Here is a 27054-nt window from a genome sequence, read left to right as displayed (position 1 = left end):
CGCCGCGTGCGTGACGGATCTGCATCGTGACCGGTCACCACTCACGGCTCTTCTTCCAAAGTCTGTCAGCGACACGCAGGCGTGCTGGCGCCCTGGCTCCCGGTGACCAACCACATAACATTTCACAGAAACGGGTCATCAAGACAGGAAACTGACCAAGGAAGACAGAAGTGCGGCAGAGAGATGAAAAGCAGGTACGGCCGGAAGTGAAACCTGAGTCATGGAGCGCGGCAGCTGACCAGGGAATGCGGACACGGCCACCGTCTGAGAGACTCAACTCGGGGCCCCAGGAAGGTGGCGAAGGCCATTCATCCACAGAAACGAGGGACGTGTCTGCGAGGAAAAGGGCCAAGTGGGGGAGGCAGAAACACAGTGAGGAACACTCAGAGATACTGCACGATGTCGAACATTCAAAGGATAGAACACTGGAAGCTGAGCTAAACTCGGAGAGGTGCAGGACGAGTCGCCAAGTCGTAGAACAGCTGGTCCCTCCTCACAAGTCGTAACGCAAGAAGGAAGCACTGTTGGAACCAGACTTAAGACGGCTGACCCTCAATGTGTCTGACGTTTTAAGTTACATGCATTCAATCAATATGAATGTTTCTGTTTCCATTTATACACACATAACCAGCATTAAGAGACTTCATTTTTTTACAAAAAAAAATGTAAAGGCGCCGGAACCACCGTGATGTTCCCCGCTGGTGGGTAATGGTCCTGAGTCCCAGTTACCCTGGTGGGGCCTCACCTGGGTCCTACGCCTCTGTGCAGAGTGAGCACCGTGGGCTCTGGTCTCGTGAGTGCCCTCTGTGTTCGAGCACGTTGTTCAGCACAGCCACAGCATCGCCGCCAGGCGTGGACAGGGACGTCCGGCCTGAAAGCCTGTGTCTTGGGCAGCCTGGTTCCTACGACTGACCAGCATGAGCACCTCCGTGCACGTCCATCTTTCCAAAATGTTACTGGGAGGACAGCACGGGCCTGATAATTATTTTCTAACAGGAAGTCCTTCTGGCCAAGAAGGCCCCACTTTAGGAAATGGCTGTTTTGCAAACATTACACACAGTACACGCCAGGATCCATTCACTGCTTTAATTAATAATCATAGACTTAGGAAGTCTTTATCAAGTGCATCAGTGAGCCCTTAAAGTGCACATCTTCACAAAAACACTGTTCGAGTGGAAAGTCAGATGAGTGTCAGCTCTTTCCTTCCCAATCATTATTCCTCAGGGGCTGACACCGATCGGTGCAGACCTTCCTCTTCCGCTTCCCGCCAGGAGGCCAGTCGGCAGCGTACTGCCGACCGGAATTAAAATGATATGTGAGGGTAAACGCCCATTAACAAGCCCACGGTTTCCTTCCTGTACCAATGCTCCCCACCAAGAGACCTCTACGGCTGCTCAGAAATAATGCTGTTTTGTTTGTTTGTTTGTTTTTCCTGGTACGTGGGCCTCTCACTGTTGTGGCCTCTCCCGTTGCGGAGCACAGGCTCCGGACGCGCAGGCCCAGCGGCCATGGCTCACGGGCCCAGCCGCTCCGCGGCATGTGGGATCTTCCCAGACTAGGGCACGAACCCGCATCCCCTGCATCAGCAGGCGGACCCTCAACCACTGCACCACCAGGGAGGCCCAGAAATAACGTTTTAATGTCTCCAGAAGCTCAGCGTTCCATCCCTCCACCACCTCCAAGTCCAGAGGCAGGTGGTGGTCTCTGCTTCAGAGGCACTCCTGAGGGAGGCCTGGACGAGCCAGCGTTGAGACGGAGCCCACCAGGGCAGGAGCAGAGCACGCGCTGGGCTGCACAGACGTTTACCGCCTCTGCCGTTTACTCAGCAAATGCTGGCCGAGCATGAGCCACTGTCTCGCTCTCTGCAACGTGACGTCATCCGTCTCGTCCCCAAGCCTAAGTGGGAATAAGCCACCTCGTAACGGGTTTTGCCGGGTTGGGTCTGAGCAGTGGGAAGACGGCAAGAACAGCGAGGCCGCGTCTCTCCCGACACAGCTACTGCCGGCCGTCCTCCCCAAGGCAGGCAAGGAGTCCATGGCACGGCGACGGCCTCGCCTGGGGCTCAGGCACAGCCAGCGGAGGAGCAGGGCCACGGCCTACCCGCGGTAGGTCCCGCGACCTCCTCACCCTCGGCGCGCCCAGGGGCTGCTTTCAGAGTTCGGGCCCTCGGCCTGCCCTCCTGAGGGTTCAGCCCAGGACCTCCCCCAGCAGAGGGTCCGCACAAGCCTCCCTCCTCCTCGAAGGCAAAGGAGAGCAGCGCATCTGCAAAGCTGGCTTTTGCTCTCAGTTCGAGAGGTCCTTCCAGGAAGGGGAGGCTTGAGCAACGTCACGCCATCAATTTACACACGGAGGTGACGCTCCTGGGCTGTTCTTCCGTCCCCAAGACACGGGCTGTCACGGACGGGAATCAGGAAAACAACGTCTTCACTCTAAACCACACGGGCTTCCAGAGAAACAGATTCCATCTCCCTCGTCCCACACCCCGTCCTGAAGCGTGTGATACCGTGGCAGCCGTCGTGACCGGGGCTGCGGCAACCACTGCCCACGTCCTCCATGTCCTTGTTAACGAGACGTGTCCACATCCCCAGTGTGGCGGAGTCACAGAGCGGGAAACCACGGGGACCACGGCCCTGGGGAAGGAAACAGCCCAGGTTCCAGCCGAGCCGTGCGGAGAACCTCACCTCCATCCTCCCGTCGTTTCCAAAGCCGATGCAGGAGGCAGCCACGCGCCCAGTCCCGCCAAGGTCATCTGACAACACGACTGAGCTCAAGTTCACTTCTGGAGAGATGACTCATACCTCCGTAAGCCCCTGTGGCTCAGATCTTTACGTCAGGCTTCAGAATAAAAATAGACCAGTTATACCCATTTACCAGGTACGTCACCAATTACGAATACACTAGTATATACATTACACACTAATTACCGTTTAGTCTCAAGTCTTCAGATAGAAATTTCAACAGAATCACACTTAAAAGGAAGAATGCAACCTGCTGCATATTATTGAGACCCACCCCATTAAGATACGTAAGATTTGTTTTGTTTCACGGAGTCTTCAAATTTATTTCTAAGCTGGGGTAATAGCACTGGGTTTCTGAACCCTAAGTGAAAAATATAACTTAATTATTTATGCAAAAATGCATTGACAAAACGATACCCAAAGTTTCTGACATATTTTCCTTTTTGTAGCTTCTCCAAGTGAGATATGTCAAGAAGCAGCTTTCCTGCGATGCGCCTCAAAAATAAATGCAGAGAAAGAAGTGTAACAGATGGCTTGGATTAAATTTGAACAGTGACGAGTAATGGCTTTTAGGACAGCTGGGTAATGTACTCTTTGCTCAAAAACATGTTTGATCTGAAACACAGAAACAATCTATGGTTTCCATGAAAGTGAAAGAGAAATGAAGCTGAATGTGGAGCAGGTCGCTGGTTTTCTCTCCAATATGTTCTGTGCTGCTCTGAGAGCCATATGCTCTGTTTGATGTATGTGGGATATAACTGGAATGGAAACTTTTTACATTTAGAAGTAGTGATCAAACATTTATGCCACATATTCATCAATAGCTGTGAGGCAACAGAGAATTACTATTGGGGATAAGAAAACAAAGTTTGTCTTAACTCTAAACAGTTAGGTTTCCCTTCCTTCATTGTCGGATCTGTGAAATCACCTCCAGAGAGGGGCTGAGGGAGGCCACGTGACCGTTAAAGAGGAAGTTTGCTCACCAGCAACTAAGGTTCATCACAGAAATACTTCAATAAAATCCACCATTCAAAGGACACCTACAGCAACGTGCCATTAAAATGCAAACTGACAGGAGTGCATTCATTTCACAAGTTACTGCATCTTGCCTCCAAGACGGAAGCTGTGACAGAGCCGGTCTCCAGGGAAACCCACCCGCACCTAAGAAGAACCCACAACATTTAAAAATGCACAGACTCCCAGTCCCAGGAGGGCTGCTGAGCTCCGCAGACGGCACCCGCGGTGGGAGAGACGAGGCCAGGCCTGCGCTCCGGCCCCCTCGGCTGGGGGAGACTTGGGGCGTGTGCAGTGAGGGCGCAGCAAGCTGCCAGCGGCGGCCGCCAAGCACCCTCTCGTTTGCTGAGCCAGAGACCTGGGCACGGGCGTGAGCCGGGACGCTGCGTGCTGGCGGTGCTCACTTCACAGACACGTCTCAAAGAAAGCAAACTCAAAGGAAGATGGAAATAAGAAAAAACAAGAAAAGTGCCCCCCCTCCCCCCCCGCGAAGCGGCAGGTGCCACTTGCAAGGCCGTGACCCGCAGCCCCGCCTGCAGGGCCTGTGGCCGACTCAGGCTCCAGGTGGTGCTGATTCGGGCTGGTCACTCCCGAGCCCAGCCGGTCCAGAGCACCCCGTCCCACGCTCCCTGCGCGGCAGCGGCGAGGACAAGACAGGTCCTGCCCGTCCCCAAAGAGGAAATGAGAGAGGAGGCGATGGAGCAAGCCACCTCCCCGGACGGAACTGGACCACAGGCCCCTTGCTCCACTCAGGGGCCCGAAGCTTTGAGGAAAGAAAACCAGAGGCTAGTGCCTCTCACGTGCAAATGTGTCTCAAAACCGGCACTTTTTAAGGTAACAAAGGCAAGGCCGAGTGGGGTCAGCTGGATGAGGCGAGCCTTTGGGAAACACTTAGACGAGCGGCCCAGACAGGGGGTGGGGGGGGGTGGCGGGGGGAGGCACGACCACCCCTCATCCCGGGCTGCGGGCTGGCGGAGCCTCAGCGAACCCTCAGCGTGTCCAGCACTGGGTGGCGAGGCCGTGAGGACCTCCCTGGACCCCCGAGGCCTCACTGAGCCCCAGGACTGTCCCGGGGGTCTTAGAAACGGGCCTGTCTGACTCCTCCTCTTCCAGACGAGGAAAGGGGAAGCAGAGGCCTGACAGAGGAGTAGGGCCAAACTGGAATTTAATCAGAAAGCAGCACTGAGCCTGTGCTCAGCGGTCGTACTATTTCACTTCATCCTCACACTTGCCTCTCACTTGCACTTTGTCAGTGAGGAAGGTGACGCTGACCCCTGCTCGGCTCTCCCACCCGGTGGTGCTGAGCAGTTCTCCTGAGCGCAGGTGCACACGTGCACGTGGCCCGGGGTGCCCATGACCCTCACTCAGGCCCCGCCCACGTGGAGCCCACGGCCCGGGCAGCAGGGTGGGCGGCATCGCCCTTTCTGCCGACTGGACTTCTGTTCTCCACTCGGCTTCGTGAAGCGGAAGAAAAGCAGGGGCAAAACAGGACGTGGCATTGACGCCTCTCGGCTGTAAAGGACTCCGTCAAGGGGACCAAGTGGGGGAACACCGTCAGAACCCGCCCCGAGCACTTTGCTGCGCCTGAGTCTGTGATTAGAACCTCGGCTCAGAGCACCCAAGGGCATATCCTGCGTGGGAGCAGAGAGAGTCCAGGACCGCCGGAGACAAAGATGAGTAAAGAACCGACCCTCCTGATTCCGTTCTCAACGGGTCTCTGGCCCAATTTAAGCACGTGTTGAGCACACAGAACAGACTGCACACACGTCTGCAAGTGCGACGCCGCTGTCAGGAGCCCTCCTCCAGCAGCAGCAGTCCTTAGAGCAGGGTGTGGGCGCAGCGCTTGTTCACACCCCTGCACGCGCCGGGCAACCGGAGGGGCTCCCGCGCGGTCCTGTGCAGGTCCAGGCCGTCGCACTGGCTCTTTAAACAGACCCTAATCTGGGTGTGGCTGTGAAGGTTTCTGTGGATGTGATTACCATCCACAATCCGCTGACTGTAAGTAAAGGGTCCTCCACAACGTGCTGGGCCTCGTCCATTCATTTGAAGGCCTGGAGAGCAGGGACTGAGGTTTCCCGAGAAGCAGGAATTCTGCCTCAAGACTGCAACGTCCCCTCCTGCTGGGGCTCTGCAGCCTCAGGCCTGCCGCACGGAGTATGGACTTGCCAGTCCCACAGACACCAGAGCCAGTCCTTTAAGATAAATATCTGCACACGCGCGCGCGCACACACACACACACACACACAGTTTTTTCTGCATCTCTGGAAACCGCACAATACAGCAGCCGAGAGAGAGAGAGAGAGAGAGACAGAGAGAGAGAGAAAGAGGTGCAAATATGTCATTACAACAAAATGTCACGAGACAGGCATTGACCTAGGGGTACGTGCAAGCACTCGGGGTGCAGAGGAGACGCACTAGGCTTTGTCATTGTGAACCTGGGATCAGAGAGACGCTCTTGGGAAGGTGGGCTGGACACACTAGGTGACCAAGCGGACACAGCAGGGTAAAAGGGGGAGGTCCAGATCCACACAGAGCGGGTGCGGGCCAGAGACGCCACACAGGAGGGAGGCTGGGTGGAGGCAGACAGGCAACCCCTCGGGGCCGTGCTGCCTGCTGCTAGAAGTACATGGGAAAAGGGCTTCGGAGAGCAGATCCCATCTGCTGGTTGCAGCTAGAACCTGGAACGATACACTGGAAAAGTCCTGTCTGATTTGCCATCAGGAGAGAGGCTGATGCCTCAGTATATAATTCTGCCTAGACCTTAAGTTCTGCTTAGTCTCCAAATTTCAGTGGTTCTCTTAACCGATAACCAAGTGTTCAAAAGAGGTGTTATGGAACCCAACAAACCCATCTCTAACCTGGGGCCACGTATGAAACTGGCTCCTAAGAGAGGGACACAGGAGCTGGAGCACTTCGTTTTAGGCCAAAGTGAAAGAAAGTCATTTTTCAAATAGGGTAGCATACGGTGGTTAAGTGCATACAAGATTCAGTGTAATTCACAGAGCATCCAAGAGAAAAAGGGTCCATTCCCTACGGCTCAGAAAGAGAGAGAGGTGGTGAGAGCCTTAAGGAAGGCTTTCCTGAAAGTCCTGTCAAAGGTTGTCCTTTTAAAGAATTTTTGTTCACACACAGAAAACTGTAAAGAAGAAAAGTAAAAGTATTCACAACCCCACCAATCTGAAGAATTGCTGTTACCATCTGGCACAGTTCCTTTTCTTTCCATTCAGGCTTTCTTCACACAGTTGAGGTCACGTTATTTGTACAATTGTACAGCTTCCTTTTTCATTTAGCATTATGCCACGAGAAGTTTCTTTTGCCCTTAGAAAACTCTTCGTAACTATCATCTTAAAGGCACATAGCACCACCCTGTGCTCATGGTTACCCTGCCATGCCTCTCTTTTGCATAGGAAGGTCATTCCCAATTAGCAAATGCCCTCTGAGTGGGCTGAGGCAGATCTGCAGGGCCGGGCAGCAAACAAAATCCAACAGGAAGGGAGTTACAACTGGATTACAGCTATCATTCCTGATTTTGCTCAGAAAGTTCCGCCCATGTATTTACATTTTATTTAGTCACTTCTTTCAGAGTTCTTTCCAATAGAGACAGCTGGTTTTTTTTTACAGCAATAAAAGGAACTATTACAGTGAAACAAGCTGACCTGCAACCATCGGCCACTGTGTGCTCGGCCCCCGGTGTCAGCACCCCTCACTGCAGGCAGGAGGGCGCGCTTAACAAACTCTAACCGGGCCACGGATCCCTCTGGGGCGCGCAGCTGGTCGACAACAAAGCCTGGGCTTGTACTCAAGGGTCTGACTCCTAGCTCTGGCTATTTTAGTTACTAACTCGTAACGTCCTCACAACTGCTCTGCTCCTGGAGAATACTCTGTCTGTGGGTAACGGACACCTGAGTGAGCGGCCATCCCCGAGTCCCGGGCACCTGGGGGTAGGGGGTCGTCAGCGCCAAGAGCACCCAGAACTGAGTTTCAAGCCTCTCTCCACAGCATGGGCTCCCCAGCGTCTCCAGGAAGAGCATGTTTAAATCAGAAGCATGGCACGTTGCAGGAGACCCATGAAGAAACGGGGCACCAAGAAACCCCAGGGAAGGCCGTGTGGGCAGAGAGCACAGGTTGGAGGCTGACGGGAGCCCCCAGCGCTCGCTGGCTCCCGTGGTTTTCCCACCATCCAGCTCCTCAGCGTCTACAGATGTCTTAGGTCCACCCAGGCCCCACAGGCTCACCCGTTCCCAGCCTGGAGTCCCGTCTACCTGTGGCTCGGGTCCCCCAGTGCTCAGATGCACACACACAGCCTTCCAAACACAGAGTCCTGTCCGAGGAAAAACGCTCGAGGGCAAAAGCGATCACTTACAGGGAGGTGGGCGAGGGGATAACAGGAAGGCTCCACAGGGCACAGAGACTAAGGACACCCCCAGACCCGGCGGACAACACGAGGCAGAAACACCTACTCGCGCAACATGGAGTTTTATCAAACAACAATATCTTGTAAGGACTCCAATAGGCAAGAGAATCAAATTGAATTGTAATTGCCCAAGGAACGCAGTCAGCCCCTGCTAAGGTGCAGTGTGGTCTCCCACCCAGAGGGGTGATGTCTAGGCCTATGTTTTATGTGGAACTCATTTAGCCGAGAAAGCTTCTAGCAACCGGGCTCGCGGTGGCTTGGCTGTCTGGGGACAGCTCTGGGCGCCGTGCACTGAGGCCACTGCACTAGAGGGCCTGCTCCTTGCACTTCAGTGACGGGGGTGGTTCAGTGGAAAGGGGCCTTGGATTGGGAAAAACATAAGCTCCAGTTCTGGGCTCTGCTATTTGTTAGCTGTGCAATTTTGAACAAATCAGAACCGATTAAAATTTCCGCCTCTGTATCAATTAAGACACTTTCAGTTGCCAATCTGAGAAAATGTGACTGAAACTGGCTTAAAATCAGGGAATGTGTTGGTTCACGTAACTAAAGCGTCCAGAAGACAGGGCTGATTTTAGGGAGCTGCATGCAACAGCTCCGCTGTGTTTTCAAGTCTGCTTTCTTTCCCTCTCTTATCCGCTCACTGTGTCACGGGGTTCACCGGCAGGCTCCCTCCTCTGGGTGATGACAGCTGCACAGCTCTCACACCTGCTGTCCTGTCCACCTGAGCAGAAACAGGGTTCTTCCCCCAGCATTCTCGGGAACTCCTACAATTCACCATGACTGGATAGTGGGGGTCACATGACCCCTCCTGACCCATCACTGCCGCCAGGACCACGGAATGTTCTCCAGACTCCCCAGAGGATCGAGTACCTTTCACGAAATGTGAGGGAGAAAAGAAAGACGGCCATGCCTGCAGTGATATGGAGAGGACCAACAGAAGTGATGCATGCAGGTGTCTGCACGGTGGCCGACACGGGACAGGTGTTCAGCAACAGTGGATTTGTTCCCTAAATGAGCACCCAACCTTAACAAGCTGGGGTAGACTGCAAACAACAGTCCCTCATAAAGGGAGCACACATCAGAATTCAAACATGTAGCCTAGAAAAAATGAGTCTGTCTGTGTGTTTCCAGGCCATGTTGAAGAGTGGGAGGGATGCAGACGGAGCTGGGGCTGGGGCTGGGACGCTGGAGCTGGCTCAGACGCCCCCTAACTGGTGAGAATGAAGGTCACTTAAGGCTTGGAGTCTCCTCCTACGAAGGTTTTTTGTGAGTTTCAGCTGAGACAATATATTTTAAGGCCCCTGGAATATGTTTAAAGTGGTATGAAAACAAACCACTTTTTATTAAAATATAACATGCATTCCAAAGAGTGCACAAATGAGAAGCGTCCAGCCTGATGGCTTTCACAGAATGAATGCACACGCTCAGACACAGACCCATAATTCAGAGCACGCCCTGCCCCGCTTGGTCACCATCTGCTGGGTATATAATTGGAGTGGAATTACTGGACCGTAAGAGATGAATATGTTCAGCTTTCACAGATATGGAACATCTTTGTATGTGCCCTTTGTACAACTAAGTATGCATTTCTGTTGGGAATATTTACCTAGGAGTGAAACTGCTGAATCATGGGGGAAGAGTTTACATACCTAGCTTTGCCACTTTATCTGAATTTACAGGCAAAAGTTGTTCACAATATTCCCTCATTGTCTTATTAATGTCTGTAGGATCTATAGTGATGTCCACTTTTTATGCCTGGTATTGGTGATTTGGTCCTTCTCTCTTTTGTTGATTAGTCTTCTTTTAAATTTATTTTATTTATTTATTTTTGGCTGCATTGGGTCTTCATTGCTGCGCACAGGCTTTCTCTAGCTGCGGCGAGTGGGGCTACTCTTCGTTGCAGTGAGCAGGCTTCTCATTGCGGTGGCTTCTCTTGTTGCGGAGCATGGGCTCTAGGCATGCGGGCTTCAGTAGTTGTGGTGCGTGGGCTCAGTAGTTGTGGCTCACAGGCTCTAGAGCACAGGCTCAGTAGTTGTGGCTCACAGGCTCCAGAGCACAGGCTCAGTAGCTGTGGCGCACAGGCTTAGCTGCTCCGCGGCATGTGGGATCTTTCCAGACCAGGGCTCAAACCCGTGTCCCCTGCGTTGGCAGGTGGATTCTTAACCCCTGCGCCACCAGGGAAGCCCTGTTGATTAGTCTTGCCAGAAATAAACATTAAAATCTTTTTAAAGAACCAATTATTGGCTTTGCATTCTCTCTGCTGTACATCGGTTTTTTCTACTACAGTATTTTTTGTTCTTTATTATTTCCTTCCTCTGTTTTTTTTTAGTTAAATTTCCTGCTCTTTTTCTAAATTCTTGAGATGTATACTTGAATTATTTATTTTTAACTTTTCTTCTTTTCTAATAAAGCATTTAAGATAATTTCCTTCCAACCATAGCTTTAGCTGTATCCCACAAATCTTACCATGTTGTGTTTTCATTATCATTCAGCTCAAGATATTTTCTCATTTCTATTGATATTTCTTTTTTGATATACAGGGTATTTAGAAGAATACTGCTTAATTTCCAAACATTTAGGGATTTTCTACTTATCTTTATTGATTTCTCGCTTAATTCTTTAAGTCATAGAACTACTGTGAGTGATTTCAATCTTTAGAATTTTTTTGGCCCAACATCTGATCAGTTTTGGTAATATTCCGCACACACGGGCCGAGTGTGTGTTCTATTCGGACGGGTGCAGGGCTCTGCGCAAGTCTGCTAGGTCAGGTGCGCTCATCCTGTTCTTCATCTTCTTATCTTCACGGATTATTGTTTGCTCCATTTGTTCTACCACTTATTTACAGAAATATGCTAAAATCTGTAATTATACATTTTTTCTGCCTTTGGTTCTCTCAATTTTTGCTTTATGCATTTTGAAGTTATATCATCAGGGGCATCAAATGTATAATTACTGCATGTTCCTGGCAGACTGACCCTCATGTTTTATTATGAGCTTTTTATCTCTAAAAATGTTTCCTACCTTAAAATCTACTTGTATTTTAGTATAGTTATGCCAGCTCTCCTTAGGTGAGTATTTTCATGGTATCCTCTTCCATTCTTTTATTTTCAATCTTTTATATCCCCGAAGCTAAAGTGGTAATCAGCAACATATAAAAGGGTTTTGTTTTTCAATGACAATCTTTAACTTTCAGTTGGAATATTTAGCCCATTTATTTTCAATACAGCTATTGGTGTATTGGGGTTTGCACCTCCACCTCATCATTGTTTTTTATTTGTCCCACCTGCTCTATGTGTCCTTTCTTTCTCTCTCTTATTGCCTTCTTTTGGATTGAGTATTTCTATTACTCCTTTTTCCCCTTTCTCAGCTTGCTAGCTCTTCTTTCTGTGGTCACCTTAGAAATTACAGCATGGTCCCTGACTCACTCCAGTGTAGCATGGTCATCATGTCTCAGGTGGTGCTAGAACCTGAGGACACCTTACCTCCCAGGAGGCCCATGTCTGTGTGTATTTGCCACCGGCCCCTCCCCACTCCTTCCTGCACCTCGTCATTTTCACATCCTGCTGTCAGAAGAACTCCCTTTACATGTTACTGAGAGTCTTCTCCTGATGGAGTCTCTCAAGCTCTGTTTGTCTCGACATATAATTACGCCACCTTTATATCTGAACAATAATTTCAGAGAATATTCTATGTCTAGGCTGAGAGCTGTTTCTCTCACCACACCAGAATTGTCTTTACACTGTCTCTGGTTTCCATAGTTTCTGTTCAAACAGAACAGAAACTATGGAATGGAATGTAAAACTAACAGAATGTAATGTCGCTTCCCAGATTTTCTCTTCAACTTTAGTTTTCACTAATTTTACTATGGTCTTCAGAGGTGTGGTTTTCTTTATATTCATTCTATGGGGTTGAACCATAAAACACTGCCTTTATTCAACCTTTTTTACCTGCAAAATGGTTATTTAGTAAATCTTTTAAAATCCAAGTTTTGGTGTCTTTCTTCAGTTTTGGAAAGAAATCTGAGACATTATCTCCTCAAGTATTGCTTCTGCACCACTTTCTCTCCTATTCTGTGACTCCAGCTACACGTATAGCAAACCTTTCAACATGTCCCATTTGTCTCATACACTCTTTCCTGTAGTTTTTATCCATTTGCTCTGCCTGGTTATTTCCTTCTGACCTACTTCCAGTTCACTGATCCCCTCTTCTGCTGTGTCCAATCTCCTGTTACACCATCATTAAGTTCCTAAATCCAGTGCAAGTATTTCCATTTGATTATTTTACTTCTAGAATCCATTCCTTCAGTAAAAGTTTATATCCTGTCACCTATGTTCCTGGACATATCAGTCACAGTTATTTTAAAATCTGAGTGTGATAAGTACAGGAACTGTGTGTGGACATTCTTCTATCACCTATTTTTGTGATTGGTTTTGGTCATTCATTCTTGACAACTGAATGCCAGATATCATGAATGAAACTGCAGCAGCTCTGGGTGATTTTATCTCCTTACCTTCCTCCTTGGTTAGGCAGCCAGACCAGGCGCAGGTCACTTAATCCAGTCAAGGACTAAGCCAACAAGACAGGACTGTCATCTTGTCAAGGGCCATTCTACCTCAGGGTCACACACACGCCTGGGGTGCAACTCTTCAGGAGTCTCAGCTGAGGCCTGGGTGTGGGCTATGACCTCTCCTCCTTAGAAGTCCTTGAACTCCAGTCTTGTCTATTTGGATATATGAGACAGCCAAAAATTCTGCTCTGCTCCTCTCTTCCTTTCTGATCAGGCTTTAGCCCTGCAACCCAATAATTGGGCAAACACCTGAAAGGAGAGAGCCACAGGCCCTGGCCTCTCTTCTCTGTACCTATTTCTCTTTGGGAGCCAGAGGACTTCACAACTGTGTGACATGGCAGGATGCCCTACTGGTTTCTTGCTCTCTTCCATGCCTCTTCCCCACAACCCCTGCCTAGTTTCTCAGCCTCTTCTCCCCAGAAACACAGCACCAGTCCTCCTCTGGCCCCTTCTCTGTGGGATCTCGGCCTCTTAAGTCCTGGTTGATTTAAAAGCTGCCCAATGCCTTCAAACAGATGTCCTATGTATTTTATCCAGGTTTTCTAGTTGTTCTCTGCAGGAAATCTGATCTGTTCAAACTTGCTCATCATGTCCAAGAGGAGAAGTGTGCAATTCAATTCTGATTCTTGTAAATTTTCTTGGAAATTGACAAATATGAATACATGCTGTGTGAAACCATCCTTTAAAACTCTCATTGAGCTGGATGTACAGCTGAGTAACACAGGGCTCAGGAGAACTTCGGCTACCAGTAACTTCGTGGGAGAGACACTGACCAGGGTCAGCAAGCTAGAGCCCTCAGACCCAACCCTGCCCTTGACCTCTCCTTATAGGGCCTCTAGACTAAGGGTGATTTTTACATTTTTTAAGGGAAGAAGAAAAAGGAGTTGGAGGAAATGGAGGAGACGGTGACCTTACATGGCCTTCAAAGCCAAAATATTTATCATCTGATAATTTACAGTTTGCCAACACTTATTCTATCCCATCTCCCATTCTTTCAATGTGAATTCTTAGTGTATGTTAATATAGATATTATATATTAAATATATTAGTTATAGAAAGTGTAGGACACAGAAATAATTTTGCTCTAATTGCAAGACATGTCTTTCAAAGACCAACAACAGGCCTACAGGGTCTGCAGAGCCCTCTGGGCTTATTTGAGGTGGTGCATCTCACAGTGTTCACAGGGAGGCTGGGTCTTTCGGAACTCATTTTGCAAAGTGGAAATACTGAGTCCTGGGAGTAACTGGAATTGACCAGACCCACCGAGGAAAACCCCAAGCGGAAGCTGGTTTCAGGTTCCATAATGTCTTGCTGAGACACCACCTGCGTTTCCTGGACATAACTAATTAAATCACTTAGAAAATAGCTTCATTTCTATGTGCTCACATGAGTCCTACTGGGTCCTGCCAACTTCCTGGCCTCTCACTCTAATGTGTCACCACTTCTGATCAGACACTCCCCCCAAGCTCAGTTGTAAGAACAGAGACCGATGCATTAACCCCACCAGGATAGCCTGGGGGGCCACAGCCGCAGAGGTGGAGAACCACACTAGAAACTGTCTCCTTGTAGGCAAAGACACCACCTCAAACACATGCTCCACGGGCTTGATATTCAGATGCCAAACACCTCCAGGTCCAGCCCCCAAGAGCTCACACTCTCCAGAAAGGTCCTATACTGGAGGCCCTGGTGCCTGTGAAGGGCCACAGATTTCATACGGGTACCTTCAGGGTGTCAACACAGCTGCAGCCAGATTTACTCAACATGGGTGATGATGACGGTGGTGGCGGTGGTGATCAGAAGACCATTCTCTGAGCACGTGACATGGTTTAAAAAAAAAAAATAAAGTAATGGATTCCCCAAACCTGAGCTGAGAATATCTTCATATGGTAATGAAGGGGTTAAAGGGGCTGAAACAGAACACTGAAACCTAAGTTTTCATCACTAGAGAATTAGTTAAAGCCATAACAGCACTTCCCTACAATGGGCACTGCCTGCCAGTACCTGCCAGTGGAACGTGACTCAGCAAACTGGGGTAAGAGGTAAACTTTACCTCTGGGGTAAACTTTGATAAGTGACAAGAAAACTTTGCAGAACTACAGGATTCCATTTTTGTGCCAGAAAAGCATCTGAAAGGCTATTCACCGAAGTGTCCTTCATGATGATTATTTTGGGGTTTTAGGATAAGTGCGTGATTTTTCTTTTATTCCTTACACCTTTCTGTACAACCCAAAGGTCCACCATTTAGCATATTTCTTTTTTATTGTATGTATGTTTTAATTATGGGAAATATTATGGGAAACGTGCATATGAAAAAGGTATGAAAGGAAATATACTTATATTTCCTTTTTCATCAACAAATTAAATAATACATTTCAATTTTGGGAAAAATTAAAACAGATTCCATCTACTTCCATTTTTCCCAAATCATGGGAGATAAGAGGAAAGGGGCCCAAAGAAAACTGACCACATTCGTCAGTTAAAAGAAATTTTTTTTAAATATAAAATGTCAAAGGGTTTCCAGAAAGATAAGTAAAAAAGCAGGACAGGGGCTTCCCTGGTGGCGCAGTGGTTGAGAATCTGCCTGCCAATGCAGGGGACACGGGTTCGAGCCCTGGTTTGGGAAGATCCCACGTGCCGCGGAGCAACTAAGCCCGTGAGCCACAACTACTGAGCCTGCACTCTAGAGCCCGCGAGCCACAACTACTGAGCCTGCACTCTAGAGCCCGCGAACCACAACTACTGAGCCTGCGCGTCTGGAGCCTGTGCTCTGCAACAAGAGAGGCCGCGATAGTGAGAGGCCCACGCACTGCGATGAAGAGTGGCCCCCACTTGCCGCAACTAGAGAAAGCCTTCACACAGAAACGAAGACCCAACACAGCCAAAAATAAATAAATAAATAAATTAAAAAAAAAAAAAAAGCAGGACAGAGCTGTACCTCTTTTTTTCAGGGACATAGCTGTACCTCTTTTTTTTTTAATACTTTCTGCTCTGTTTAATCCTGGTCAACAAGCACAGAGCAAACTCCTTCTTCCCACCCGAGGGATGCCAGATCGCTGGACGCGTGGGGATGGAAAGCACCCACGCGCAGAACACGCTCCATCACCGCAGCTCCCCCCAGATGCTCACCTGTGGCTGGAGCCACAGCCTGAAGGGCGAACTCTCAACAAAGGGCACCTAAGGGTTCGCTCAGAGCCACCTCCTCTTGCCCGAGCTGCCCGTGAATCCGGGGGGCGGGGGTGGTTTACATCAAATCGATACACAAAAAAATTCTCCCGAAAGGATAAAATGAGTCAATGGAGAATTAATCTTTAAGAGCTGTGGGCTTGCTCCCTGCCCACCTGGTTAATCGTGCCGTGGAGCTCGTTACACTGAGCACCTGTGTCGCTTCCAGCTGCCAGGAGGGCCCTGGGGGAGGGGGAGGAAAGCAGAGGGACTGGCCTGCTAGAGCCACACTTGGGCGAATTCCTCCTCACTGGGCATGGCAGCCACTTGTCCCTCAGGGGCAGGCCACCCTCTCCCCTTGAGAGCACCCACAGGGTCCCTTCCTACAAGTGACCCTCAGCAGAGACGGTCCCCACGGCAGAGCACCCCATACCGTGTGAGGCCCAACGCTCGGCGGGGCCCACGGGGCCCGTCCAGGGGGGGCAGCTGGCAGCCTTCGGGGGGGGGGGCGCGAAGTGCTCCTGGCGGGGGCACCTGTCTCCCAGCATCGCACGCCGCGCCTCCCGGACTCTGAGGTGCCCGTCGTCGCCATCGGGCACCACCCTCCTCCCACCCGCCACACGGGCCGGTGCTAAAGAAGAGAGGGGTCTGCTGGGAGGTGCCCTGCGGACGAAGGCCGGGGACAGCTGCCCAGGGCAGGCCTGCAGCCAAGCTCCACACCAGCCCTGCTGCTGGGCCTCCGGTGGGAAGCCCTGGAGGCCGGGCCCCTCCGGCGCCTCTTACTCGGCCATCCCTCCCCTAGAGAGAGCCAGGCTGCAGTCACTCCCTCCTCCCCTCGTCCCGGCCCAGCTGGAGCTTCAGCTACTGCACAGTGACCTCCTCTGAAGCTGATCTTACATCCGCGTGAGAGCTGCACGCCCTGGACAGACGTCATCTCGTCCTGCTGACCGCCGCCTCCCAAGCCGTGGGCAGAAATGCCTGGCCCCCGTGAACCTCCCCCGCAGGTGACCCTCCCTCCCCCATCCCCTTCCTCACCCGGTGCCAAGAAGCAGGAGGCCAGTCCCGCCCCCGGCCTGAGCTGCCGTGCTTCCCGCTGTCAGGGGGGTGTCCAGGGCGGAGCCCCCAGGGAAGGAGCTCTGGCCTCTGCATCTGGGCAGAAGGTAACAGCCTCACAAGCCTGCCCGGTCAGCCTGGGGCTGGTTCCACCACTACACACGGCCGGGCTCGCCTGCGCTTCAAGTGAACGAGGGGACTAGTTTTTAGGACCCGGGGGGACGCTCTGGGTGTCCGCAGTCGGGGAGAGACACGTGGGCGCGCCGTCACCGTGGTGCGCAGGACCGAAACCCAGGTGACCAGGAGTCGCCTGACCCTGCAGCCTCCCCCACAGCTCCTGGCAACCCACGGGGCAAGTTCACGGTCCAGGAACCTTCACGCGGAAGGGGAAACAAACCGGCTCCCTCTCTTCTCTCCTCCCAACTAACCAAGGCAGGGGAACAAGCAGGAAGCCCGTGTCGCCCAGGTCATGGGGGCGGGCGGCAGGTCTCCAGTAAGACTCACCCAGTCCAAAGCTGAGCTCACACACTCGACTCACAGGAATCTTCCAGAAGTGTGAGCACCGGCTGAGCTGGCAGGACCACAGCTTCCAACAGACACTTTTATGATACACTTGGTTTGCTCAAATGAGTATCACTTCAAAAGCACGCCGGCTGGAGAGCCACAGGGAACGACAGAAGAACCACAGTGACCTGGTGATCGGCCCTCCCCCTCCAGCCCCGCTCGGAAGGGACGATGCCAGCTCCACCGTAACTCGCACCGTTCACCTCCTAGATCCTGAAACAGCAAGGCTCCAAAGGGAACCGCACCGCCTGGGACGTGGCAAAGGGAATCACCGTACTCAATCTTCACCGTCCCTAGGGACAGGGACATCCCCGAGGTCACGAAGGAGGGAGGAACCCACAGGGCCGGCCCCCATGGACAGAGACGCGCAGGGCACTGCCAGCTGACTGGGACTGAACCACGAGGTTTCAAGTTGTGGCAGTGAAAGCGCTGAGGGCTTAGGCTTCTGCTTGGTCCTTTCTGAGATCACCCACATAGCCGTCACCGCGGTGAAGCTGAGAGCTGTGTCCTCTGCATCTCAGCAGCCTGACGACGCATCTGGAGCATCTTAATGAAACTGTTAACAAGTCACGCTGTTTTCAGCAGTCATGTGACTTGCTGTGGCCTTTCAGCCATCTTTGTAATCAAGTAACCTTTTGTGATTTTCCCAGCAAACAGGAATACAGGAAATTCCTAAAGTAGCTGCTTTTCAAAATCATGTTATAATTGGTATTAAAATGAAGACGGCAGAGCTAGGACCAACCTGAAACGCTGCTCTAACAGAGGCGGAAACGTAGACAAGAGCGCTGTGCTTGCGTGCAAGGGCCCACGCCCCTCGGTGCCCCCTCCAGATACACAAGCAGGGAGACCCCGCTCCTGCAGCGCCACAGCGACGGCAGCGGGATCTGCCATCTTCCTTCTTCCTCTCACTCACTGCGCATCGGCTCATCGACTTTATCCACGTCACTCTGAATAAACTCGGGTTAATCTGGCAAGATCACTGCCCACGCAGCAGGGAGGGTCTGGCCTGAGCTGAGAATGAGCTCACTCGGTGGGCCTGTGGGCTGGGGCCGACTTCACTCAAGTCCTGGTCTCACCTCGTCTCCTTCCGTTGAGCACGGGACCCACACGCTTGCTGACGGGAAGGACACCGTGTGATGAGGTCATGCTGCCTGTTAGGTGGCCTCAACCGTCTAGAGGGTAGGCTGGGAGGCAACAGCAGGCACCAGGTGGCCCACCCGGGAGCCATCCTCTGGCAGCCGTGTCCCAGGGAGAGCCCTGGGCTGGGCTCTGGGGAGACTATGCGTTCCTGGCTATGCGTCGGTCAACAGTCAGGCTGGTGGGCGTGTGCACTGCCCAGAGAATCACCCGCAAAAAGGCAGTTCACACAGGAGCACGTGCTCTCCAGGGGTCTGAAGAGAGAGGGGCTCCCGAAGCCAGCCACGTGGTTCCACTCTGCTTTCAACAGCCTTTGGTGACGCAAGAGGAAGATCTTTGCCGATGCATTCACGTTGCACCTGTTTACGGAGCACTTCCTCTCCCCAGCCTTTTGTGGCCGGTGGAATTTCTGACGTGCCCAGTGTTCCGGCGTCTTGCTGCCGTGACGTACGCTCCAGAACTAGCAGCAGGAGAGGAGGACAGCTGTGTCTCCTCCCCACACTCTCCTATGCTCACAGCCATCTCCTGGGGGCAGCCAGCCAGGCGGCAAAGGGAGGAGCACGCAGTACTGGCCCTCAGCACCGCAGAGCGACAGTGGACCGCGGCCAAAGTCACAGGACAGCGCGTGCTCGGCAATGAGCCGGGCAGCCAGGGACACACCCGCCTCCCGCTGCTCCATCAGCAAAGGCGGCACTGCACCCACAATGTCACGGGCTTTCGGAGCTTGTTACTCTTTTATTTGCACGTGCAAAAAAGTTTATTGTGATAATACAGTATAAAATTTCCTTAGGTTTCCACTTAGTTGAAATAAAGATCTTGAAAAAAAATTCTAAATAGTACCTTTCTATCACTGTTAACCCTAACATATGTCATATGAAATATCATAAGCATTTACTATGTATCCAAGGACAGTGACTAGATAGCTATGAGAAGCAATTTTTATTTTTATTTTTTATTTATTTTTTTATTTTTTTTGCGGTACGCGGGCCTCTCACTGTTGTGGCCTCTCCCGTTGCGGAGCACAGGCTCCGGACACGCAGGCTCAGCGGCTATGGCTCACGGGCCCAGTCGCTCCGCGGCATGTGGGATCCTCCCGGACCGGGGCACGAACCCGTGTCCCCTGCATCAGCAGGCGGACTCTCAACCACTGCGCCACCAGGGAAGCCCGATAAGCAATTTTTATACGGTGGTTTATTCCCACCCTTTTAAAGATGTGGCTTCTTAAGGCAAACGGTTTTCTATAATGGTGATAATTTATGTGATTAGATGTTTCCTTATACCAGGTCATGAAATTAATTTTCATCTTAATTAGTGCCCATAGCAATGATTCTATTAATAATTCATTCAGCTAGCTGCATTTTGGTAAGTTAGTTGTGCTGCATTTTGGGCACTGCTAATATGCCAAGGTCAACACGTCTCAACAGTATCCAAGAACCAAGGTAAGATAACAGTGAACAACATTAGCTTCTATCTGCAAATGCTAGGTTATCTGCGTACAGATTTCCTCTGGTGGCACATATCCTTGTCCTTAAAAGTCTTAGAGTTAATTACCTCAGTTTCAAGTCTTTTTTTCCATGATTGAAGGGTTTATTAGGCCCTAACAGCCTGCCATAGACCTACCAAATTCACAGAACACTAATTTGCTAAAGAGAAGGTCTATATATTCATTTACCATGGGAATTGTAACTACCTAGATAACCTTCCTCCTGTTTTCCATCAACATATTCCTTTCCCGTTAGAAGAAACCTATCTATGAAGCCAAATTAAGGTCATGAAATTATTCTGAAGAACATAAAGTTAAAAAGAACGTGATGGAAGGAAGTTAAGCACGTTTCACAGAACCACAATTCTTCAAGGGGCATAAATAGATTAGGCCCCAATTTCCACTTTAGAAAAACTATATAATGCATACAAATCCTTTAAAAGATCACAATCCCTATTCTCCTTGAAAATTTGTAGGAATCAAAGAACCATCCTTTCATTTAGTATCCTGTTTCATGGCTTTGTAATCTCAGGTCCAAGTTATAAACATTCACCTCGGAACAAAAGAATTAAAATCTTTTTACCTTTCACCACAGGCTATACTGCCCATCTATTTCATCGTTTCAGTCATCGCTATTCAAGATCTAGTACTTCTCTCCACTCTATCTTTGGTTCCCAGCAGCAAAGAAGGACCCAGCACACTGAGCTCTGGCCTGATGTGCCTGCAGAGGTTCTTGAAGCTGTGCGCTCCCATGTCCAAGTCTGCAGACGACTGTTCACATTGTCTTTAATGGCAACACTTGTCCAATTTTGCGCTTTAGTGTGGTTTCTTTGTCTTTCATTCCATTCTTCTGTGCTTTTGTCTGGCCAATATTCCCATACTCTATGTTTGTTCTGCTTTCTGGTCCTTTTTCGAAATTTTAATCAATTAAAAATAGGAACAGGCAGACGATGGAGACATTACAGGTTCAGTTCCAGACTGATGTAGATTCCTGTAGTTTCTCTCTCTTCGTCTTCTTTTTCTTACCCTTTCAAGAGAGAGCGGTGTGCGTGGTGAGTCTGGCCTCCAGCCGCTGGGCCCGACGCTGACGCCCCAGCTCCCGCTCCCGCCTCAGAGCCGGAACTTGTTATTCTCAGAACGGCAATCTTGTCATTTGTCAGTGACCCCCAGCCAATCTGAGGGCAGCTCTTTAAGCAACGTTCATGTTGAGGATGAATCTAACTTTCATTTGTTAAGTTCTACCACTTTATAGAATGAAACCGCAAGCATATCCTTGAATTTAATTTTTTCTTCCTCAAGAAGGGAAACTTAGGTACATACTATCTCTTAATTGGAAAAATATTCATTACTGTCTGCTAAACACGCTGAAACAGGAGGGCTTTTAAATAAATTGTTTCATTGGGTGAAAACGGGGGAAGACAGACCACTCGGAACACTGCACAAGTTAGGAGGCGCTAGGCGCTGAAATGAGCCCAGTGCATGCTCGGGTGCAAGCGTCCTCCCTCCAGGGGGAGAGGGGCCTGAGTCCACGTCGGGCACACTTGCCTCCCTGTCAGAACGATCACACGTGCGCAGTACGGCCTTCAGGACACATGCCAAAAGTTCTGCCATAAAAGCCCCCAGAGGAGGTTTAAGCAGATTCTAGCTTCCCGCTCCACCTGGGCAGCAGCTCTCCTCCAACAGCAGCAGAAGCATCGCCGGGGTCAGCCCCACCGTGCGCGCCCGGCCTCGCCCTGCCCCCCTCCCCTCATATCTGAACAAATTAGATACGGTCTCCCAAAAGCTGCATGTTGGTGAATTTTTCTTAAATTGTAGGGTTTTCACATGCACTGTAGAAGTCTAAGGTGAGTTTTTTCTTTTTTCGTTTAAAAAATTAATAAGGAAGAATTAACAGTGGAATATAAATTTTCTTCCTATTCCAGTCCCCCAACCTACAGACGCCAGCTGATTCTTGGGATCCTTCAGAGACTGTCTTCCCACAGATGAGGACACACACACATTGGTTAAACACAACAGGGATTTATTCCTGCAATTTTTTTCAGTCTTCCTGTGAAATGTAATGAACATAGAGAAATATGCACAAAAATATATAACAAACAATTATTAAGTGAATGTTCATAGAATCACTCCCCAGGTCCAGAAGTGTAATCCTGCAGCAGCCAGGAGCCCCCTCGCCGAGCACACCTGCCCAGGTGGCCGCTGTGTACGCTAGCCTTTCCCTTCTTAGAACTGGACACGCGTGGCATGGAACCTCTCGTGCCTTCCTTCTTTCACTCAGTTTTATATGTGATCCAGGTCGTCGTGGTTTGTTCAGTTTCACTGCTGTGGGCTGTTCCTGTTGTATGAAGGTAACGAATATACAGTACATTCAGCTTATATTCGTGAATATGGAAAGTATCCATACAATATACAAAACATATACATTTCATTGTATGAAATATTTACTTCATCTCTTCTGCCCCTGAAGTACGTTTGAGGATTTCCAGACTGCGAAGAAGCTAATAAACAACCCTACCTATGGACGTTGTTGCATGTGCAGCTTCAGTGCCCCGGGGTGCTGCCTGCTGCCATCCGGGGACCTGCTGGAGCTCGGGTGGTGTTTATTCCACCACCAGGCCAGCCCATCTAGTCAGTGGGCCACTGTGTGTCACGTGGTTCCCTTTCACTTCTCTGATTCAATAACCAGGTTGAACACCATCGTATACATTTGTGTCACTGCATTTCCTCCTTAGAAGTTCCTGCTCAAGTGTTTCTCCAGTTTTTTCTTGGTTGTCTGCATTTTCCTTAAAGATCTGTTGGGAGTCTTTATGTTACTGACCGTGAGGCCTTTTCTGGGTGCACATACTTCACCTTCTCCCAAGACTGTCGCTTGTCTTAACTCTGTCTGTATTAAGAGAGGTTCTTGATTTTAATGTAGTTGAAATTATCAATCTTTTACTCTGTGGTTGGTGTTTTTTAAATCCCGTTTCAAAAACTTTATCTACTCTGAGGTCATGAAAATGTTATGTTCTCATCTCATCTCTCTCACTTTCACTTAAGTATATAGGAGTTGACCGATATGAAGGAAATCAGGTCCAATTTCATTTTTTCTAATATGGATTCCAGCTGTTCTCCATCTTCATTTTTTCATTCAAAGTATCTTCAGCTCTTCCTGTATCTGCACATATACAGTTCCATCTTGAGGATAAACCATATCTTCAGCTCTTCCTGTATCTGCACATATACAGTTCCATCTTGAGGATAAACCATATCTTCAGCTCTTCCTGTATCTGCACATATACAGTTCCATCTTGAGGATAAACCATATCTTCAGCTCTTCCTGTATCTGCACATATACAGCTCCATCTTGAGGATAAGCCATATCTTCAGCTCTTCCTGTATCTGCACATATACAGCTCCATCTTGAGGATAAGCCATATCTTCAGCTCTTCCTGTATCTGCACATACACAGTTCCATCTTGAGGATAAGCCATAATTTGAAGGATATTTAGGATGCTTTTTTTCTATTCCAATTTTTCAAAGAATCATTTTACACTAATTCTTTACAAACATACTTAAGCATATTCATCATGGGCTTTCATGGGAGTAGGCCTGGCGAGTCTAAAGGATGTGCATTTTACATTTTCTTAGATATTGGGTTTTCTGTCTTGCTTTATAAAATTAATTCCCTGTCAAAATTATTAAAAATTCCCCCAAGTTTTCTTCTAGTACTTATAAAGTCCCATTATACTTTTAAGTCTTTGAGCCATCTGGATTTTATTTTGGGGTAAGAAATCTGGGAGGGATCCAGCTATATATTTTCCAAATGTCTGGCCAGTTGTCCCCAAATCATTATTGAATAATACATCTTTCCCCGCTTATTTTAAATGTCATCATTATCATATACTAAATACTCATATGCACTAGGTCTATTTCTAGGCTTTCTATTCTTTTCCTTCAATCCGTTTGTCTGTTCATGATCACAGCCACTCGGGTGGAAATACTCCATCATCTCAGAGCACCAGGGGTGGGATGGTTAGCGGCCCCCGTACAACTTCCCTGCTTCACGACCTTCCCGTAATTTCTCAACATGAACTTTAAAACTAGTTTGCTCAGTTTCAAAAGAAATTCTGTTAACGTTTTGTTGTGCTCACTTAAACATCAAGGTTAATTCAGAGAGAACTGATATGCTATCATGTTAAACCTTCCTACCCAGAAACAGTGTCTTCCCAGCAATTCACCCCTTTGTAGCCTGAATTTGGCGCAGTCCAGACGGGCTGTGAACATGCCTTCCCCATTGCCCCCCATGCCCTTCTCCCTCTGCTGCCATCTAGGGTCACAGACTTTCTGCCTGAAGACCTCCTGGTGGTGGTTCTCTAGTCAGGGCAGCTAGCAATAAATTCTCTCTCTCTTTTTTTTTTTTTTTTTGATGGCCTGAAACTGTCATAATTTCCCTTTCCTTTTAGAAGGATACTTCCTCTGGGTATAGAAGTTCAGTCTGGAAGTTATTATCTTTCAGTTCTTTAAAGATATAATTCCATTATCTTCTAGCCGCCCCCAACTCTGTCAAAGCTGCTGTCAACTGCATAAGGAAACTCCCCCAAAACCCATGGGCTGAAAGCAACAACCACATGCAATTTCGCATCAGTCTGTGAACGAGCCAGGGGTCAGCTAGGGGTGGCTGTGCTCCCGGTGACCCTCCTCCTCCTTTGGGGCCAGGGAGTGGCTCAGTCATATCTTCATGACAACGCTGGAGAAGCAAGAGAGGCCCCCATGTCAGGACCTCCTTAGTCCATCCTCATCTGACTGACCAAGGCGAGCCAGCAGCTGGGTCCAGAATAAGGCAGTGGGAACGAGCACCATCTATAACCAGAGCTGCTTGGCCGAGGACACGAGTGCAGCGAAAGAGGAAGACCTGGGACTTACTGCTGTTTTCCTTGCCGTCTTCTTAGAACCTCTGAGGTTATACGTCTTTTCTCCGCCCTTTCTGGCTTTTTTAAATTTGTATTTTCAACAATTTCACTATACTGTTCCCAGAGTGCGTGCGCGTGTGCAGGTGGGCACACGTGTGCGTGTGTGCAGGGGGGCACGCGGGCACATTCTTCTTGGGATTCGTGGTGCTTCTTGAACTTTTGTTCGACGAAAGTTGGAACAAAAAACCTGCTAGTCTTCACGTCTTCAAACACTGCTTCTCCCCAGTCTCTGTGTCCTCCCCTCTGTGGACTATAATTCACAGTAAGCCACCTCCTTACAATGCTCATGGGTCTCTCCCTCTCTCTGTATTTTCCATCCTTTATTCTCTCTGGATATGGTCTTCTGACCTCCTTTGCTCATCCCCACTTCCACTATGTCTGATCTGCTATTAAACCCATCGATTACATTCCTAAATCCAGTACGTGCATTTTTCAGGGATAGAATTTCCACGTGGTTCTTTTCTGCTGATTGTACTTCTCTGAAATTCTCCACTCATCAACTATTGCTTCAAGCACCTGAATCATCGTTATTTCAGTGTCAAAGGCTGATGACTTCAATACCTGCACCACTTCGCATCTGCCTGTACCGACTGCCTGTCTTCTCTCAGTCCGGTCACTTGACACGCGAGGCAGTTTTGACCAAATGCTGACCCAGCGTGTGAACAGTGGAATAGGCTCTCGCTGGTATCTCACCCCACACAGGGCTTTTCTTCAGCTTCCGCAGCCAGCAGCGCAGGGCAAAGGGCCTGGATGCATCGTGGGCTGGGCTGGGCTGAGACACTGGGCTATTTCCCATCCGCGGTTCTCCTGCTGTACTCACGGCCTTTCAGGGGCCCCGACTGAAAGCCTAGTTTGCCCGCCAGGGTCCCCGCACTTTGGCAGGCCCTGAACCACAGCTCTTCAGCCCCCAGAAGTCAACACAACTGCTTCGGAGTGGCTGCTTTCTCTCTTGCCATCCCTCTGAGAGCATCGATTACTGACAGGCCTCAACTGGCTCCTCTTCCTGCGGCCCTGGCCCTTCAAGTCCTGGCTGTCTTTGTAACTCCCTGGTGTCTTCTACTGGAAGTTTTCCCTACTTTATCCAGCTTTTCTATTCATTTTAGGTAAAATGGGTCTGCTGCAGACTGGCCATCACACTCAGAAGCAGAAACTTGCTCAGCAGAACTTGAGGGGGTTTTCATAAACGACCTGCACATTCTTCAGATTATTCCCAGATGGTTTAACGTTTTTCATTGTTGCTCTCTTCCACTGTGTCTTCTGTTGATTGTTGGTATTTAGGAAAATTCTTCATTTCTACATTAATCATGTAGCCAGTCACCCCACTGAATACTGTCAGTAGTTCTCCCATGGGTTCATCGAGGTTTTCCAGGTAAATAATCATATCATTTGAAAACAATGATCAGGTTGTCTCTTCCTTTTGTTTTTGTTTTGTTTTTTTGTTTTGTTTTTTTGTGGTATGCGGGCCTCTCACTGCTGTGGCCTCTCCCATCGCGGAGCACAGGCTCCGGACGCGCAGGCTCAGCGGCCATGGCTCACGGGCCCAGCCGCTCCGCGGCATGTGGGATCCTCCCGGACGGGGGCACAAACCCATGTCCCCTGCATCAGCAGGCGGACTCTCAACCACTGCGCCACCAGGGAAGCCCCTTCCTTTTGGTTTTATACCTCTTATGTTTTTCACATTTATTTGATTAGCTAATACAGAAATTCTGATTCCACTGATCTGGGGCAGAATGAAGACAACAGAGGCCCCTGAATGCTTCCAGGTGACACTAATGAGAGGCAAGGCTGAGAGCCCTGGGCTGGTGCTGTCAACACTGTGCTCAGTGACAGAACTAAAGTCACGTGTACAGCTGGTATGCAGGTACATGTGGACGCTGAAATCTACGTAGTTAAGCTGGGTTTTGACACTCAATCTGTCTACCTATAAATCTTATCATGTCAAGGAATAGATGTTAAAGTTCTCAAATCTC

General features: G+C 49.5%; 1 protein-coding gene and 1 long non-coding RNA gene across 14 annotated transcripts in view; both read right to left on the bottom strand.

The window, feature by feature from the left end:
* The window catches only part of PTPRN2 (protein tyrosine phosphatase receptor type N2), a 692817-nt gene that overhangs the window by 573653 nt on the left and 92110 nt on the right, over positions 1-27054 (bottom strand). The window lies entirely within an intron of this gene.
* LOC125965459 (uncharacterized) lies at positions 1073-4959 on the bottom strand. The gene is made up of 2 exons (XR_007479344.1): positions 4111-4959; positions 1073-2835 (listed from the first exon to the last, which is right to left on the bottom strand). It is a non-coding gene; the product is annotated as an uncharacterized LOC125965459 (long non-coding RNA).

The sequence above is a fragment of the Orcinus orca genome, chromosome 9, assembly GCF_937001465.1.
Source record: "Orcinus orca chromosome 9, mOrcOrc1.1, whole genome shotgun sequence".
NCBI classification, from domain to species: Eukaryota; Metazoa; Chordata; class Mammalia; order Artiodactyla; family Delphinidae; genus Orcinus; species Orcinus orca.
This window is presented reverse-complemented; position numbering and strand designations above follow the sequence as displayed.